Source organism: Metopolophium dirhodum, chromosome 4, assembly GCF_019925205.1.
Source record: "Metopolophium dirhodum isolate CAU chromosome 4, ASM1992520v1, whole genome shotgun sequence".
NCBI lineage: Eukaryota > Metazoa > Arthropoda > Insecta > Hemiptera > Aphididae > Metopolophium > Metopolophium dirhodum.
In genome coordinates this window covers 39,365,248-39,384,788 of record NC_083563.1, presented here as the reverse complement: position 1 = coordinate 39,384,788, position 19,541 = coordinate 39,365,248, and the positions used below count along the sequence as shown (strand labels likewise).

Sequence of the window (19,541 nt, the reverse complement as noted above, 5' to 3'; positions counted from 1 at the left end):
AAAACCAATTTCATCGTAGTCTTTTTTTTGTGTGGTAATATCCTGCGTTCGCACTTTCTTCTTTTTTTCCCCCTTTCTTTCTTTTGTTGCCATCCCATAACTATGTCATGTATTTTATCCATGGCCACTTAAACGAGCCTATTATAAACGATAATAGAAACAATAAATTGTCTAAAAGCTGACATGTTAACCGTTAACGTCCTTGTTGTTTTCATGATTAAGACTTACAAATATTAGTGAACTATAATAATTGATATCTCACTGTTTTAATAATTATTTTTTACTAAGGTTTTTATTTTAACTCAAAAACCATAAACGCTATAATAATAAAAAATTATATAAGGTCCATAAAAATAAACAACATAAGAAAATGTATGTGTGTTTTGAAGTAATAAGTTTCTATTTTTAAAACCATAAATAATAATAATAATAATTTCTATTTCTGTGTTCGTTGTTCAAATATTTCTTTACAGATACCATGGTCACGTTTTCCAATGTCCATTTGATACGCTTATACATCTCAATATGAGTTTAAATTAAAATAATAAAAACAGTTTTGTTCAGTTATTAATATTCTTTCGGCATAGTGTACATTTGTGGGTTAGGACTTAGGATACCAAATGGTGCGTACTTTCATCTTCATAAACATTTCTATAAGGTATGGGCGACCGCTGAAGGGTTCGTGGCCGAGTGTCTACACACGTAACAACTTTTTGTATTATGGCAAAAAACATGTAAGAAGATAAACGTTGGTTTTATATATTTAAGTAAATTGATATAATATGGTGTTTATGATGTTTTATACATTTAATAACAATGATATGAACATAGCTTAGTTTAATGACTTTTGTGCCATAAACTAATAATTCTTATGACCACCCGAGGTATGAGAAGAATACCTTTTCTAATGCGTGATAAAATATATTTTGTTAATTCCATTAAGGTGCTCTATTATAATTTCACGATATCTGAATATTGTCAAAGCATAATAATTAATGAGAACTGTCATCGGTATAATATTCTCAAGATTATACAAACATTGAAAATGTGGGTACTATAATAATATTGTACTGAAAGCAGATTGGACATGAAATGTTTGTGGTATTCTAAAATAGTATCTATATCGTAATAATGTAGTACCATTAAGGTATTTTCACCGTCTATGACAAAATCATTTAAGATTATTTGTAATAGGAATTCAAAATGTAACGAATTAATAGATATTACGTAAGTATTGTTTGTCATAAAATATTTTGAAGTTTCGAGTGACATAAATAATATGTGTTTTAACAATAAATCATATCGTAAAAATTCCAAATCATACAAATTAATAATTTTAATACCTACATACAAAATGTTAGCACGTATAATGTATATGTTAGTTTCAATATTATAGTTACCTACGAACAATGTGATATTTTTAGATTTTTTATATTATAATATAGTTTAGTATTGTTGTCAACTATTAGGTACACAATATTATTTATAATTATTTAGTACATATTAACATTACGTAGATACCTACGTAAACAATTTATAAAAAAAAATCGTTTATATTGTTGATTTATATTATGTCAATATAGCTACTATAAAATACTAATTTTCCAATTTTTTTTTTAATTTTCCACATTTATTGATTTGTCATATTACAACAAATTACGTTTGCATTTATTTTCATTAAACTATAAAATTATTATTCTGTTTACTTTGAAACCTTTACAACTATTCTTAATCGATTTGTTTTAGATTAATATTATTTTTGTAATTAATAACGCTGATTATTGTTACTTCGTTATTAATTTACTATAATTAGGTGTTTGATATTTTATTAAGACATTTCCCCTTTTTAAAGGCATCGATTATTTATTTAGTGAAAATTGAACAATCTAAATTGAAAACGTATAACGAGTGTAATACCTTTGTACGCATAGTAAAAACCATTAATTATACGATTTAAAACTGTAAGGAAAACAAAAATCGATATTTAAATGCTTGGTTAAGTCGAAATATTACTTCCTTTTCAATTGTATACATTTACAATGAATATTTCGTGACTGTAATGTTCTTGATTGCTGTTTTCATCGTGAATACTCAAATGTAACCTAAAACTTTCTTCATACTTGCCGTCTATGTCAGCAGTAGATTAAATTATTGTTTGAAAAGCCTTTATCGAAAACTTGTACAGAGTTTTATTTAAAAGCTAAAACTTTGTGACAACTGGACTGTGCAGGGTGTCGGCTGGCAGCGTACTAGTCCGGAGAGTAAGAATAAATAGATTGCCATCCCGTCTACGATATTTTAATAATATCATCGGTACGACTTGAATCCACACGACGGAACGGATTTTTTCAAGTCACTCGTCAATGACGCCAATGGCCCGGACTGACTTCTTACCGTGATGGCGATACGGACCTCGGTGTCGGGTGGCATTGAACCATGGTCGGTTGATTTTTGTACGACGAATGAACACGAATATTTGTCATGTGGCGCATAGGTAGTTGGTGACAAAAATATTATAATAATAATATATACTGCTTATTTTGCAGACGAACGCAGAAAATATAATATTGTAGAGTTATACGGACAACGTGTATATAGGTTATACCTTCTACGTAAAAGCTCCGCAAATAGTGACAAATCGCGTGTGAACGAAGACTGTCGGTATGAATACCATCATACACTATAATATATACTTGAATCCGTAGTTTGCGCTGTACGGTGGCACATAAATGCAATCGCATGACCGTTTTTTTTTTTTGCAGGGCATAAGATGTGTAATTTTCGTAACGTACACGCACTGCGATAATATATTCAACGATATTTTTTTTCCAATGTGAAGGGGAGGAGTACGTTATCCAGAACGGCAGTAAACAATTTTTATTTATAACGTGGTTTGATCATTTTATCCATGAAAAATATTTTTTAACAATAGTATACCAACTTTTCACGGGTACATGGTCATATTGGCATATTAGACAATAAACGGTGTCAATCTTCTGGATAGTTCCCCCAAATCTTGTTTGGCCCTCTTATGTGTCTACATTTGGGTTCTAGGCAGTTACCTACTTCTCTTTTGACGACCTATGCTTAAAGTGTTGGAGCTCGAACTGTCAAATGTCCCTATCCCATACACGTTAATACGAGTGAATTTCTTCCGAAATTACCAACCAACCCTGTTTTATATGACGTTGTGATATAGTCACTCTATAACAGTTTATACTATACTACAGGCTGAGACTAGGTCACAATTCATTACCCAAACATACTCCAAACTTAGGAGTTAAGGGCAATCGAAAAATTTGCAAATTTCGTTATTTCTCTATTTTGTTACTTATTAATTGTTCTGTTTTTCCGTGAAGTACCTAAAACAAAATTGAAAAGCCAACCTCTTCTCGTGATATTTATTTTTTATTTTTATCTTTTCCTGGAAATGTCCAACTAATTTAGATTCTCATTCTTTGTACATTTCCAATTTCTATTCTCAAAATTTTTTTACATATGTGGGCTTAAAACTATATGTTACTGTCTTGTAATATTGCTTATAAATTCACATATTATTGTAACGGTTCTGGTTATATAATAATTATCGTTAATAGTAATAATACTTTAACACAGTGGTCTTAAACACGCGGCCTGTGTGCCAATTGTGGCCTTCGAACCATTTTAATGTGACCCTCAACAGTTCGAATTTGTTACATTTACAATTATAGAAAAATGTATGTATTATATTATGAAAAAATCGGATCATGTGATTTGTAACCATTCAGGTTAAGTGTGGGCTTTGTCTGCGTGTCGTGTGCGTAACTCACGGATCATTATATCTAAATAAATTATACATAACTCAATAATTGTATAGATATAAGGAAAAAAAAAGGTCTACAACAATGTCTCGCCCGCGAACCTTTGATGTATACACCCATATATGGCCCATTCGTAATTCGAGTTTGAGACCACTGCTTTCATAGTATAGAAAAAAATACAAACATCTTATCGTGTATTTGATTTATCTGTTTATAGTCACGTATTCACCCCCCCCCCCCTCTCCCCCAAAAACTGAAATTCAATTTTTTTTCTGTTTACGTGACTATATCGTCTGTATTATACGACATTCTCAGTATACTATACGCGTGTTGTGGTTACACACGATTCGAATACCTCATTTACAATATTATTATTATTATTACCATTAAAATAATAATTAATGCCCGACCATTAGTAGGACACGAGGTCGTAACGCTCATAATATGAATTATACGTTCATTGAAAATTTGAGGAAAATGATCTGGCACGTGCACTGCCCATAATATGCATTATACTGCACGTGGGGGAAGGGTACATGCCGATAGTACATATATATATACATAATTCGTCACGAGAGAGAGAGAGAGAGAGAGAGAGAGAGTGTCGGAACTAAATATACGCCCTTTCTATGTGTCCGCGGTCCATTATCTCGAACGCTATCGGAACCAGCCACGGTCGACAGGAATAGCTCACGCGGTCGGTGCGGTGTGTTTGAACACGCTCCCGTTGACAGGTCCGTGTTGGGAGTTAAACCGGAATGTATATATACGACACGGTGTGTATAATACGGCACCACATTATATACGGAATCCATCGAAAAAACAAACTTTTCCTCCGAATCACTATTTGATGTGGCCGTTATACGGTCTACTGTGGTACACATCAGCCGGATTCGCGTGGTAATTTAATCATTAGTCCCGTCCGGTCCCAAAATAAATTCTGTACGAGTGAAATAATGCGTATTCGACGTATATGATTATCGTTATCAATGTTAATATTAGCTATTATAACCGTCACCCCGTGTAGATATGACTCGGTGTGTATAATACGGCACCATATACGGAATCCATCGAAAAAACAAACTTTTCCTCCAAATCACTATTTGATGTGGCCGTTATACGGTCTACTGTGGTACACATCAGCCGGATTCGCGTGGTAATTTAATCATTAGTCCCGTCCGGTCCCAAAATAAATTCTGTACGAGTGAAATAATGCGTATTCGACGTATATGATTATCGTTATAAATGTTAATATTAGGTATTATAACCGTCACCCCGTGTAGATATGACTCGGTGTGTACGACACGGCACCATATTATACGGAATCCATCGAAAAAACAAACTTTTCCTCCGAATCACTTTTTGATGTGGCCGTTATACGGTCTACGGCGGTACACATCAGCCGGATTCGCGTGGTAATTTAATCATTAGTCCCGTCCGGTCCCAAAATAAATTCTGTACGAGTGAAATAATGCGTATTCGACGTATATGATTATCGTTATCAATGTTAATATTAGCTATTATAACCGTCACCCCGTGTAGATATGACTCGGTGTGTACGACACGGCACCATATTATAAGGAATCCATCGAAAAAACAATCTTTTCCTCCGAATCACTTTTTGATGTGGCCGTTATACGGTCTACTGTGGTACACATCAGCCGGATTCGCGTGGTAATTTAATTATTAGTCCCGTCCGGTCCCAAAATAAATTCTGTACGAGTGAAATAATGCGTATTCGACGTATATCATTATCGTTATCAATGTTAATATTAGGTATTATAACCTTCACCCCGTGTAGATACGACTCGTCGTGAATATCTTACGCCAGTTATCGGTTCTCTCTGAGCTTAAACATTTAATATAATATATATATATATATATATATATATAATAGTAATTTATATTTAAAAATGTATTAAAAGTGTTGGTAGTTAGTTCGTCGAATAACGCACCAGCCTGTGTTATAAAAATGAATATTTTAAATTATATGTTTCATACATACTACTTAATTATATATATATATATATATATTTGTATATAATATGTACTTAGGACTGCGAAATCTATGAGTAGATAGTCTGAACAGGTTAGGTGAACTTCGGCGGATTGGATATTAATATAATATAAAATGTACCTTTTCAAAACAGGATGTGTTGGTCGAATCCCTTTTTTGTGAAACTTGGTGTTCTATGTTATTATATTCAGTTATTTCAACACATAAGTACTACACGTATTCATGCTGGCAGTTGGTGAACAGAATTAATGGGAGGGGGATCAAACGTTATTGACTACAAAGTATAACAAATAATAATTTTGTTCAGCTAAAAAATAAAAATTTCGTTTATACGGTTTTATCTAAAATAGAGTTGAAGGAGTTCTGTGTTATCAGTAACTAAATTAATTGAAATATATCATATTATACTATATTTTATTTTATTTTGGCTAGTTGAGTAAAAGTCTCGAGAACAGTTTTGTTTAAGACGGCAAGTGGGATTACCGTACGAGTGCGTTATACTCTACGGTTAAATAGCTAAGTAGTAATGGATACTGGGAAATATAATATATTACCTTTATAATATGGTTAATGCTTCTTCGCGAATATAAAATACATAATATAAGATTTATGAAATTCAGTCCTTACATGTTGTAAAAATAATTTAGGAAATAGATCGATTTTCAGTGTACACGCGTATTCAAACAGAAAATGCGCACAAAAAGTTTCACGCGAATCTGAGCGATGGCATTTTGAAAAGGTCATTTTTCTTTGTTAGCGTTGGTTTATCCGAAGGAATAACTACCTACGACCGCCGGACATTTTTGAAGAAATGCGAGTAGGGTCGGTTTTGAAGAATTGTCAACAAATGCGGTGTTTACATAGTTTTGCTTAGAATTGTTTTTTGAATGCGATGATTTATGCCGCGATTTCGAAACGTAAATATTACAATTTTTTTTATTTTCAAGTGATACAATAACTTTGAGCAACGAACAAACTTAAAACAAAATAAAATCGCGCGTTTTATCAGTTATTTCAATTCGAGACTTGTTACAAATGTCTGTATACGATATTTATACGACGGGCTTGTATTTTATTCGTTTGTAATTAACCATCTACTACCGACTGATATATTATTATAATGTATTTATATTCCTCATTCATCTGCAGCGTCTGATAATAATTATTCGCCGTTATAACTTCGTCGCCCCGTGACTCGGTAATCGCCGAACCACGCCTGCCTGCCTAATCAGTTGGTTGTTTCCCGTCATCCGATTCGCCGAACGATCAAGTGGTCAAAGTAAAATAAGTGACTTATATTATTCGGACGTGACTCATACTTTCCATATTATTATACTGTGTAGAGTTTTAATCGATTTCACTCTTTTCGGTATCAATGTATCAGTACGACCATGTTATATTTCAAGTTATGTTCAAATGTATGTGCATATAGTTCAGCAAAGATAGTGTTTAATTTATGTATCAATCAATATTGTGTTTCCTCCGCTGTCGTCCACTATCGAATCTATCACGTAGGACCGACTGCGTTAATATTACAATATTGCCACAATGAATTATGAACGCTGACATAAATATTTTTATTTTTTTTTTATTGGACGTTTTTGTCCTAATTTATAGATTTTACAGCCAAAAAGATTTTTTAATATCACGACTACCAATAACTTATATTATATTGGATATTTTTTTAACGGATCTGATTTTTGTTTAATTTGAGGTGAATGATGAATGGTGACTAAAAGTTATTGTTCATATTGGTAATGATTTGTATTATAACTTATTGAATTTACACGTACGTTTAATTTTATATTTTGTAAAAAAATCAAAGATGCCAAAACGTTTGATATTTTAAACATTTTATTGATACCGATCTGAAATCATTTATGGTGATAGATTTATCGTTCGAAAAATAAATAATATTGTATATCATGCGTCATAATATTATACACAACATTCTCGATCTACATAATTAATTCAATTTAATCAAGTGATTTTCACCGAACTAATACGATTATTTGTTCACACAACCGCGGATATGAGCATTTCAAGCTCGCACTCAATTATTTGGACATGAATAACATTTACTATCGTTGTTGAAATGATTTTGATCTAGACATGATGATGATTGGCTATGATATTTGGAATGATATTGAGTCTATAATAATTATTCATCGTTTCCACTATTGGGTTTCATCGTACAGCGAATGCATATTATTATTATAATATCCCACGAACGCACTACATACATACATCGATATTACAATTACGCCGAGGGCAACCACGTGCAGCGATATTGACTTGTAAATTCCGCGCATACGATCAAGAGAGATTTATTAGGCTCCGTAAGAACTATAAGACATGGATTTCGGTGAGTAGTGGTATTGTTGTTGTTATTAATATTTTTATCGGGGGGGTTCGAACTGACCATCGAGTGTCGCAGCGAGTGTAAATCAAGTGCGCGCGCGCGCGTGTGTTTTTGGCGAGACCAGAGGGCATGATACAATGCAAAGGAACGAATTTTCCGCCGCCCACCCGCCCGAACGGCTGCTGTACAGTGGAGCCGTCTTAAAAACGCAGCGCTCTTACGACGCAAAACACGTACGATAAACACCCATCGCCTTACACGCTGCGGTACACAGTTAATATTGATTAAAAACCGGGGATTAAGAAAACCCGTTGCCAAATACAACGGTGGGTGGGGTGCGCGTGGGTGCGGGCGAACTCGTTAGGGCGGTGGCGTGCGCGTTTCTGCACCGGTACACACACCTCCGTTCGGACCGACTTTGAGACTACGGTCGCCTAGGCCGAATCGATGCGAATTAAACAATCAAAACCACATATTATCGTTATGATTATGATATCGTATACGATGTATAACGGTTGTGTGATAAAACGTCAAACGTCCCGTCGACGTGACCGAACACGATGATAATAATAATAATATACACGGCAGTATCGCGTGGTATAGCTCGGAATGCTGCAATCTGATTATTTTACCAGTTTAACTCGTTTGCATTTGCACTCGTTTCATTCAAATGTCGAAACGTTTTTTTTTTTTTTTTTTTTTTCATCGGTTACAATATAAGACGAAAATGTATATTTTCGGTGGAGACTCGTTTGCGCACATATCAATATATTTTTTAAATTTACGACAACTCGCATTTGCGCACAAAATAGAAAACAATGAAAACCAGCTTTTAGGTACAGTTTTGGGTGTACAGGGTGTCTTAAGCTGCCCAACACGTTCAAAATTATTGATATCAATGAACACCCGTTAATTGGGCTAGTGAACCAGACGATAGCCCAAGAGCAACGAACGGAGCTGAAAACTTTCACATGTACTTCAATAGTCAATTTTATACCTCCCACACTCGCCAAATTATTCAAATACTAATAGAAATTCAAGCCAATGCTGATTTAAAAATAAATTATATATACCTGTAGAATAGAAGTATTTAAAAACAAAATTAAATGAAAAAAATGAATTCTGATTACGAATCTAAAAAATTGATCTTTTAACATTTTTGATGCAAACCAAAATATTAAATATGTATTAACTGTAATTTGTGTTATTTGTACATTTTAAAGACTTTTTTGTAAAAATGATTGTACCTAATTTATTATAATTTGTGTAATTTGTAATTTGACAAAATTGTGAATAATTACTCTCCAAGGAAGCTGTTCTATGAAATAAATAGCTAAAACAACATTTTTAAGTCCGCCAGTCCATAACATGAGAATATTATGATGATACAGAAAGTCCTAAGCATTTTAAAGGGTGATGGAAAATGTTGTTTGAGTATAATAATTGTCCACTGTCAGTGTTGACCAGCTCGAAAATTTGGAGGTACGCAGATTATGTACACCCTATACGTGGATAAATTTCTTGGAAAAAAGGTTTCTATTGTTCGTAAATTGTGCGCAAATGAGTTGTAAAATAGGTAAATGTGCGCAAATGAGTTGTAGCCATATTTTTTACTATTAGATCCGGAGCGGAGCGATATGAACGTATTGATTTTATAATAATGCATGCTTTTAAAAATTTTATTTTCGTGTCTAAAGCGAATGCTCCAATCGTCAGCTCCGACGGATGTTTCTGGTAAAAAATCTGATCTCGTTTGTGCTTGATGTACAATAGCAGGGTAGGTATATTCACATGTCGTTTTAGATTCTGAGCGGAGCGATGAATGTATTGATTTCACAATGACGAGTGTTTTATTTTTTTTCCTGTCTGTGTAGACGACAAGTAGTCGAAATAATTCTTCGATTTTTCACTTTCAGTATCTTGTTCGATGGGAAAGTGAATCTTGTTGGTGCGTTGGGGAGGTCAAAATCCCATATTCCCAGTAGTTTTCAAACGCGCCGAGAAAAATAGAAAAAAAAAAACTAATGAAAAACTGGAGTTTCTTTTTTCTACGAATGTCAATAAAATTTTATTATTGTTGGGTAAAAAAGCTTGAAAATTTAATATAAAGCTCTTAATATTGTTACAATGACATTTGAAAAATATTAAAAAATACAGTCACAATTTTTTTTTATAAGCATTTAAAGTTCAATCTTGACAAAACACATAAAAATCACGAAAATGTGCAAATTATTTTGTGTTAGAAATTCATAAAAAATGTTGCTTTTTAAGTCTAAGATTCGAAAAAATAAAACAAAATTCCTCATAAGTTTGTCTACCTTCATAATTCAAGTTGTAAATTTCACTCTTAAAAAATAAAATAAAAAAAATGTTTGGATTAGCAAAGCCATGGTTTTTGTGGAATACTATAGTAATACCTATCTTATCTACAATTACTGTGCTCATCTAAACTTTAAATATTTATATGTAACTTAACACACTAAAAGCACTGACAAATTGGGTAGCATAATTTAAAAAAAAATGGAATCCGTATTACATTTATCTTTGTGATGATTATATTTTTTCTTCAAAATTATGCTTTTCTTGCATAAAACTGTTTTCATTTTATAGTATTTACAAAAACCTGTTTTGGTTTTAATTAAATATAATAATAATATAGTTTTTTTACAATCAAAACGTGACTCTCAATTTTTTATTCAAGATTCATTAATTAACGTTATCTGTAAAGCTATACAGATAAACGAATTAATGGATCTTTGTTTCCCAAACTTTTGTTTTATGATTGATATAACCCGTTATGTCAAGTCTTCGATTATTTTTTTTTCTCACAATACATTTTAATATGACCTATATAACTAAGTATCAGGCTTACACTTTTTAGTCAAACAAATAATGGATGCACGTAAAAAATGTAAAATGATTTATATAATATATAATATAATATATACATTGAATATTTTAACATCTACTGAAGTGTTATAAAGTTTATTCTTAAAAGTATGAATTTTTTTTTTGTAACCATATTAATATCAACGTATTAAAAATAATATAATATTTAAGTAGATACATTAAAACAAAAATTTAATATATAATTGTTTTCTTAATTCGTATTTCCCGTTGTTCCATATTTGTCTGGAATAAAATCTTTCTTAATGAATCCGTAAAATGTTGTAACACCGTGCTTGCATATTAACTTTGAGACATTTGTTAGAAATGTTTTCGGAGGATTACACAAAGACTGGTGTTAGCGTTTGGTGTGCACTTTGTGGTCCCAAGAGGATATCATGGTGTGAATCGATTTTCTAAAACTTGTTCGTATGTGTGTACCTTAAGCACTTTGGGTATACAATACCACAGTGCCTAATAAACTCCCGGTAAAAGAGTTTTTACCATAAATACAGCACTTGGTAAATTAAATTAACATTTTTCCCATGTCAATTTTCTTATTTTCAATATGATAAATTTCAGCATTATTTCTCAGAAATAAGATACCAGAAATTAGAGTAAAAAAAATACCATTATTATCATATAATAACTTTGTCTTGAAATATTTTTAAGATTATTAGATGTAATTTTTTTTTAAACTATAAATTTTAATATTTTCACTATCTACCTATCTTTATCAAATATTTATTTATAAAAAAATATATGAAAACTTTTAAAAATAATTTATCTATAATATGATATTGAACTTTCAGCTTAATGATAATATATACCTAACATAATAGCCTGAAAAAAACTGAAATTGTCTGTATATTTTTTATTCGATTATTTACATTAATTTAAAATTGATTTGAAGAATTGGTAAACAGTGGTATCTTAATATCATTTAATTATTGGTTGTAAGTAAAATAAGTAAGAATTCAGAAGTTTTGTGTTTCTGAAATTTCACACTGATCTAGTGATGTGACTTATTCATATTTTATTAGTTTTATTTATTAATATGAACTGTGGTTTTCAATATAGATAATTGATATTATTAAGATGATTAAAATCTGATAATGATAATTCATATGTACCTAATACATTAATATTGTTTGAGTAATTTATTTTATGTTTTTTTTTTAATTTTACAAGATAGTATATTCATGGGGTTAGTATGAGAAATTTTTCTTAATTTTAGATGTAAGACTATGATACAGGTATAATTTTAATCAAATATAAGAGTTACCTAGTTCATCATAATATGTAGGTACGATGTACATATATTTGTTTAAAATCTTAAGCAATTATGATGAGTAATTTCAATTACGAATTAATTAACAAGATTAGATTAAACATTTAATTAATTGTATACAACTCGCAAATAGCTGTATTGTTTTATTTCCATAAATAATGAACAACAATGTAAAAATAATAAATATCCCCTAGCTACATATTATATTTGATGATTTAAGTGCAATAATGATAGTAAGTTGACGTATTGACAATACATGTTTGTGAAAAACAATATTTCATTTATTCAGTGGGCGTGTTCTTTTGCTTTAGTGTAACACTTGAAGAACTTTTAATCATTGTTTGGGATAAGGCTTTTAACTACGAGATGATTATTTGATGAAAATATAAAACTATGATGGAAGTTCTGCGTCAAAATTAATGCTTATAAATTTCTTTGCTTGTTGAAAGGGAAAGTTTAAGTAACCAAAAATACATTGGAGTTGAAATAACCTCATTCAAGTTATACCTCGAGTTTTAAAATTATAATATATTTATTATTTAAGAAGAGCGTTTAAAATTGCTTTTTACTTTATCTTTATAACATAATATTATCTATTATTTATAATCATCCTGCGGCTTATGTGTATACTGTATAGTATGTAAAGTCATGTAATAGTCTATAAATCTTCATAGTAACAATATTTATACATGCTGTTATTATTGTTGTATAAAGGAATATCTAGAATTTTTTTTTAAATTTCATATGGCATTAATATTATAATGAAAAATAAATAGTTTTTCAAGTTATACATTCTGAACTGTGTGATAAATGTATAGGTTTAACGATTATATAATTATTTAACTTAGTATCTGTTATCACCTTCTGGATAGTAATAGTGATTCATTTTTTAGTTTACAAAAACTAGCCACATTGATTAAAGCAATAATTGACGTTCAAGTTTTGACAACACTGGGTGTTTAAATTTATTCAAGTACCAATTTGTATTATAATTGCTTTAGTTCGAAAAATATTTCTAGTAGAAACTTGAAATATTTCACAATTGATCAAATAATAATTTTCTATATTATATGACATAATACAATTTTTTTAATTTTACATTATTACAATTTTTAAGCTTATTTTTATGCATTTTTATTTTGTTTGCATATTAAATTGTAGATTTTTTCAGTATTTTATATTAAAAAATTTTAAACCAAAATATGTTCGCTGTCTTTCATAAGATCTAGAAAATGATGACAATATTATGTAATCTTTTTTTAAAATTAATATTGATAAACAGAAGAATGAAAAGATTATAAGATTTTTTTTTATTAATAATTATTATAAAAAATGATGACTTTGTTTTAATATATATTTTATGAAGGATCATTAATCTAACATTACAATTACATTATAATATTATTTATTATTAACATCACACTATCATTAACTATATAATACAAGGTGTGATTATAAAACTATAATTATAACCTACATATTTTAATGTAAAAGCAATACCTGTTATGTTTGCATATTTTGTCTATATTGGAATCCATGAACTATTCAAAAAAAAAAACATTATGTGAATTTTAGTTTTAAATAAATTTCAACATAACACGGACGTAAGCATAATATTATATCTGTTCAAAGACACGACACTTAATTGACCTGAACTGGAATTAAATTTACCACCCATTATATTATACATCAATATTGTTCACTATTTTTAAAAAACATATTCATTTTATGATTGTTCATAAATTATTGTTTATAATATCAATGATAATATTATTATTGTTCGATAACAATCGTACCTTTTTTAAATATACATATTGTCGTGTACTGTATTTATATTATCCTTTATTTTTAGAATGAATTTTTCAAAGACCCATTATTTTGCAACCGCATATTAATATATTATTGTGATTGTTTAAAATGTAATGTCTGATCGATCGTTCTCGAAATGTTTCATTTTTTATTCGAGGTATACCAAATCCGATAAATATGCTATAAATCATAACGATCGCATTTAAACGAAACTCGGCCAACATTAACGGCATTATTTTCGAGGATGAAAAGCTTAATAGCTTACTGTCTTCCTCTGGGGATAATTTTAATGGCATATAATTGAACATCAAATTATTATATTTGCGGTGTATACAATATAATGGCACTTTCTATGTTTTAATGAATTTGACTTACTCAATTTTGTTGGGAAAGAATATTTTTACTTATATTGTAGTGTTGTACAGAAAGTAAATTATTTCATAATACCTTAAACTGAATACTACAGTAAATTTCTCCCTATAATCATACGTAATAGAAACAAATCTTTTACGAATAATTCTAAAAACATTTAATGTAGGCGTCAATTGAATAACTAACTGCAAACTGCATGTCTACATCGTCTATACTATACACATTTTAGTACTATATATTAATGCTAAAATATAATTTAAAATAATAATATTTCTTGTATGATCTATGATGTATTATTGAGTAAAACTCCGCTAATACCTCAAAAAGTCTTAAATTATAAATCAACCATGAAACATTTTTTTTTTTTTAGAAAATTATAAATAATAAACGTATTTTTTATTACAACCTATTTTAAAGTGCTTTTATTAATAAAACTACTTTATCATAATAACTATCAGTGATCAAATAAAGTACTTATGTGTAAAAGATAAAAAAAAAAAATAAAATAAAATAATATGTCTTAAAACGTACATTAGTATTAACTATTAAACATACCAAGATTGAGATAATATTTAAATAAGATAAAATAAATGAAGACATAATTTAAATATGGCATACTATAAATTACATTTATATTATAAGTAACATGCACATGCAGAATAGTTACCTATGTCATTTTCCCAAGTGCTGCGCTTTTATTAATGGCGAGTAATATAATAAAGTGAACCATAAAATTAATGACCAATGCAATCCACAACAACGACGTTTGGTTCTCGGTTGTTAAAATTCAATTATTTTAAGATATTATTATTCGGTTTGTAATTTTTAGAAAATAATATTATACATTTTTTCAAGTAGTTTCCTGGCAGTGGAAAAGTGGTTTGTACAAAAACAAAAGCTCAGATGAAAAAAAAAAATGGAGACACTAAACTTGCTTGTTATTAAGCAAGTAAATTCGTTAACCTATTTCGGTATCAAATACCTAACTACCTATTTTCACATATGATTAAAGATACTGAGCGAGACTTACGATCCATATAACAGTATTAATAGATTATACTTTTTTTTTCGATACATGAACAATAATTATAATATTATATAATAATAATAGTTCTAAGATAGTTTGAGTAAATCGGTGTTAGTTGCATTTTTGGTATACATGTAATTTATTATTTAATATGATAAAAATATATTTAGTTAAATATTCGTATTGAGATATTATTTTTGAAAACATGATTATATATTAATGACTTGGACGAGTGGTTCACAAACTTTTTTTTTTCGCGTACCACTCATGATGTGTATTAATAATCAATCGCGTTCTACTTATGTCTATAAAAATAACTATACCTATATGAAACTGTAACACACTTTTTTCAAATAATAATAATAATAATAATAATAAGACAGTAAATTACTGCAGTATGATTATTTATTATTTATTATTAAGAATGTATTAGTTTCAATAAATTAAATATGTATTAGTAATCAAATATTTAATCTAATTTTTGCAACTATCATTAGTGTCGACAATATTATGGTTTATTGATGTATTTTCCGTGATTTGGGATAAAAATAATAATGTGGTCGTATATTGTATTGAATAATATCGTTATAATGAAAATTATATTAAATTAATTTATTTATCACCTTGTGGCCTTTTGTGTGCCATCGTGTATCACTAGTTGTACGTGTACCATAGTTTGAGAACCACTGACTTGTTAATAAAAAGGGCTGTAATTTATTAAAATGTCTTAATATAGTTATTTATACACGTCACTATATTTCAAACTTAATGTGATTTTGCAAAAGAAAATTATGATACTTATTATCCATAAATGCAATGGTTAAACAATCAAATTCATGTTTTCAACTATTAAATTTGTTCCAAGTACTATAACTCCCTGCTCAAAAATATATTTAAATAAAGTAACTGTACAATTGATAGTTTTATCCACTCAGTATTACTACCAAAGTATCGGTATTGTGTATGATTGATTTAATATAAAGTCATATTATACAATAATAGCAATATTAGCTCACAACAATATATTTTAATTAATTAAAATTGAATATTACAAATGATGATTAAAACTACATAGGTAGGCGTTGTTCAAAACTGCAGTCGTGACAATTTATGTATTGATTAAAATATTCAATGGTATATTACTAATAGTAAAACTGAATAAAAATAATAAGTGAGTAAATGAGAACAATTGTTTTTATAGTAATTATATTATTTTATAATGATTACAGTCTTAAAGAATAATTGAATGACATTATTTCAAGTTTTATATCATGTCAGTTTTGAGTCATAATATATTTTAGTTATGAAACTTTACTTCAGACAAAAATTTAAAGCTTGCACTTCAATGAACAATCTGAAAAAAAAGAGATGGTAAAATGGTGATAATTCTTCTTATAATCACTTGAAAAAAGTAGTATAAAAAGTCGTAAATATAATTATTAAATTATAAATAATATATCCATTGGCCTGTAAGTATGGTTTAAAATATAAAATAGTAACGTTACTAATTATTGATGATTAATGGAATATCCGTACAATTTATCTATTTCATTTATCATTAATAAATGCTTAGATTTTCATTAAGAAGAATTCCGCAGTTTATAACTATATGTACATTTTTATATATTATTATAAGTAAATATTGTCATTTTGATTCATAGTTTTTTATTAAATTCTACTTTTTTACAGATAAGCCTAGGCTACTGCATAAAATGAATGCTAGGTAGGTCTGTTTTGGCAGGCGTGTAATAAATAATAAATGTTTACTTATACATTTTCTAAATACAATTTCGTAAAAAGTTTTAAATTTTTAGTAATTATAAAAACATAAAATCCTTAATGTTGAATAACTACTTAAAAAGTATATCCATATAATGACCGGGGAGGAGGAATATAGCTCCTCCAGGCTCCATTAAAACACAGTTGTACTTACAACTGATATACTAAAATCTTACTCCATATCACAATCAATGAATAAATGTACGATATAGCTACGTAATCAAATAATATGCTATTTTAATTAATCATAAAAAAAAAAAAATTATGCATTTACTTTTGAATAATAATAAAAATAAAATAGAATATTCTTATAATATTGCAATGTCAGCCGTCTATGCGTTATGTTAAAAACTGGTGAGACCGAGAGTGATATAAGACATAAGTACATATTAAATTAGATTAATATTTGGTTCTTATATAATCACAAGAGACTGATTTTATTTTTGAACAAAGCAATATAAATACGTAAACAAAGTTAATCTGGTTGTTGATGTTTGTCACTAAGATGAAATAAAGCAATTCACGTTGGGTATAGTTGCAGAGGCCTAAGTTTAATCAAAAATGAGGCTATAAATTTAAGATATGATTTACGATGTCGCATAATACAACACCCGCAGTAATAACTCATCGACATTGCCACATAATTACACTGTCTACGGTTTTAGACTTGTTCAGTAACACCACTGATGTAATATATTAATATAATATAAAGTTAACCATTTAATGTATATCAATAAAAAATAATTTATTGTTAAAGTATATATTTAATAAACATGAAAAATACGTTAAATGTTCAACACATGATGCGACGTTAGTATTATGCAAGCAGTATGTATATAATATCGTATAAAGTGTTTAGTCTGATATAAGCCATCAATCAGGATTAAACACGAACAAATTTGTTAAAGTTCGTGAAAATTAAAATATTTTATTTGAAAGAAAATTAATTATAATTATGATTAATTTTTTAATAATTATGTACAATAAAATATATCCCCAATAAATATTTTATTTCATTTTTTTTTTTTTTTATTAGATAAAATAGAGTATTTTACAATCTGTAATATTTTTATACAATACAATAAGTAAATTTGATAGCTAATATAAGGTACATAGCATGGAATGGCGTGAGGAGGGAGGCCCGCCTGTGTGGGTACCCTCTAACTTGGGGTATCAATAAATATCTAAGACAATATTTATTTTCTGAAAGTACATTATTATTTTTAACTATTTCTTATTAGATTTAAAATTAGTAGACATTTCAAACACTTAAAAATAAAATAAAATCTTATATTGTTATAAAAATGTCTTGTCTTTTCTAACCATACAATTTTAGTTTTAGACTTATTCAAATAAAATAAAAACATAATGTCGAATTTTAGTTTTAGACTTATTCAAATAAAATAAAAACATAATGTCGAATTTTCCGAATGGGTTTCTCGACTACCATTAAAAAAAATCTTTAATTAAATCTATAACCAAATTGAAACACACTGTACACGCCGATTTCGGTTTTAGAGTTCTTTCTTTCATTTTTTTTTTTTTGCTTTCAGTTTTCCGTCGTTTAATACATTTTGTTGGGTGTACTTAATACATTTCATTTGAATACGACGTTTAATGAACAAATTACATTCAATGTTACCTTAATGCCAACCAAATAAATGTGAGCTTATTATCACGGTCACATTAGTATGGATTTGATAGTATTAATATTATGACTATTAAAATAGCAGGAGGTCAAACCTATAATGATTATAAGTTATTTTAATATTTTAATATTATAATTTATATACACGACAACCTGACGATATTATCAAACCATTCTAATAATATTGATACACTTTTCGACTAATTAAAATAAAATAATTGTGGCCTAATGTGGCACGGTGGTTGGCACCAGTCACTAACGTGTTCTGAAGTCAAGCATCGGACGGTGTCGCTTGCTCCCGCATGGGATTTTAGTTGACATCTACATCACATATTATACATGACGTGTTCCAAACCGTAACCTCCCCCGAGGTAAAAACATACTAAAAATAACCTTCAGGCTAATGACCTCAGTTGGCTTAACCAAAAAAAATCAAATTTGAAACAACATTTTAAATAATATGTGTATGTATTAATTAATGTAATGTATAAGTAAATAAGTTAGAAACGATTCTCTTAAAAAGCAGAAATCTAAAGGTAAATTCTACTTA

The 19,541-nt window shown here is 29.0% G+C and overlaps 1 protein-coding gene across 3 annotated transcripts in view; it reads left to right on the top strand.

Moving 5' to 3' along the window:
- The window catches only part of LOC132942948 (zwei Ig domain protein zig-8-like), a 265,842-nt gene that overhangs the window by 121,585 nt on the left and 124,716 nt on the right, over nucleotides 1-19,541 (top strand). The window lies entirely within an intron of this gene.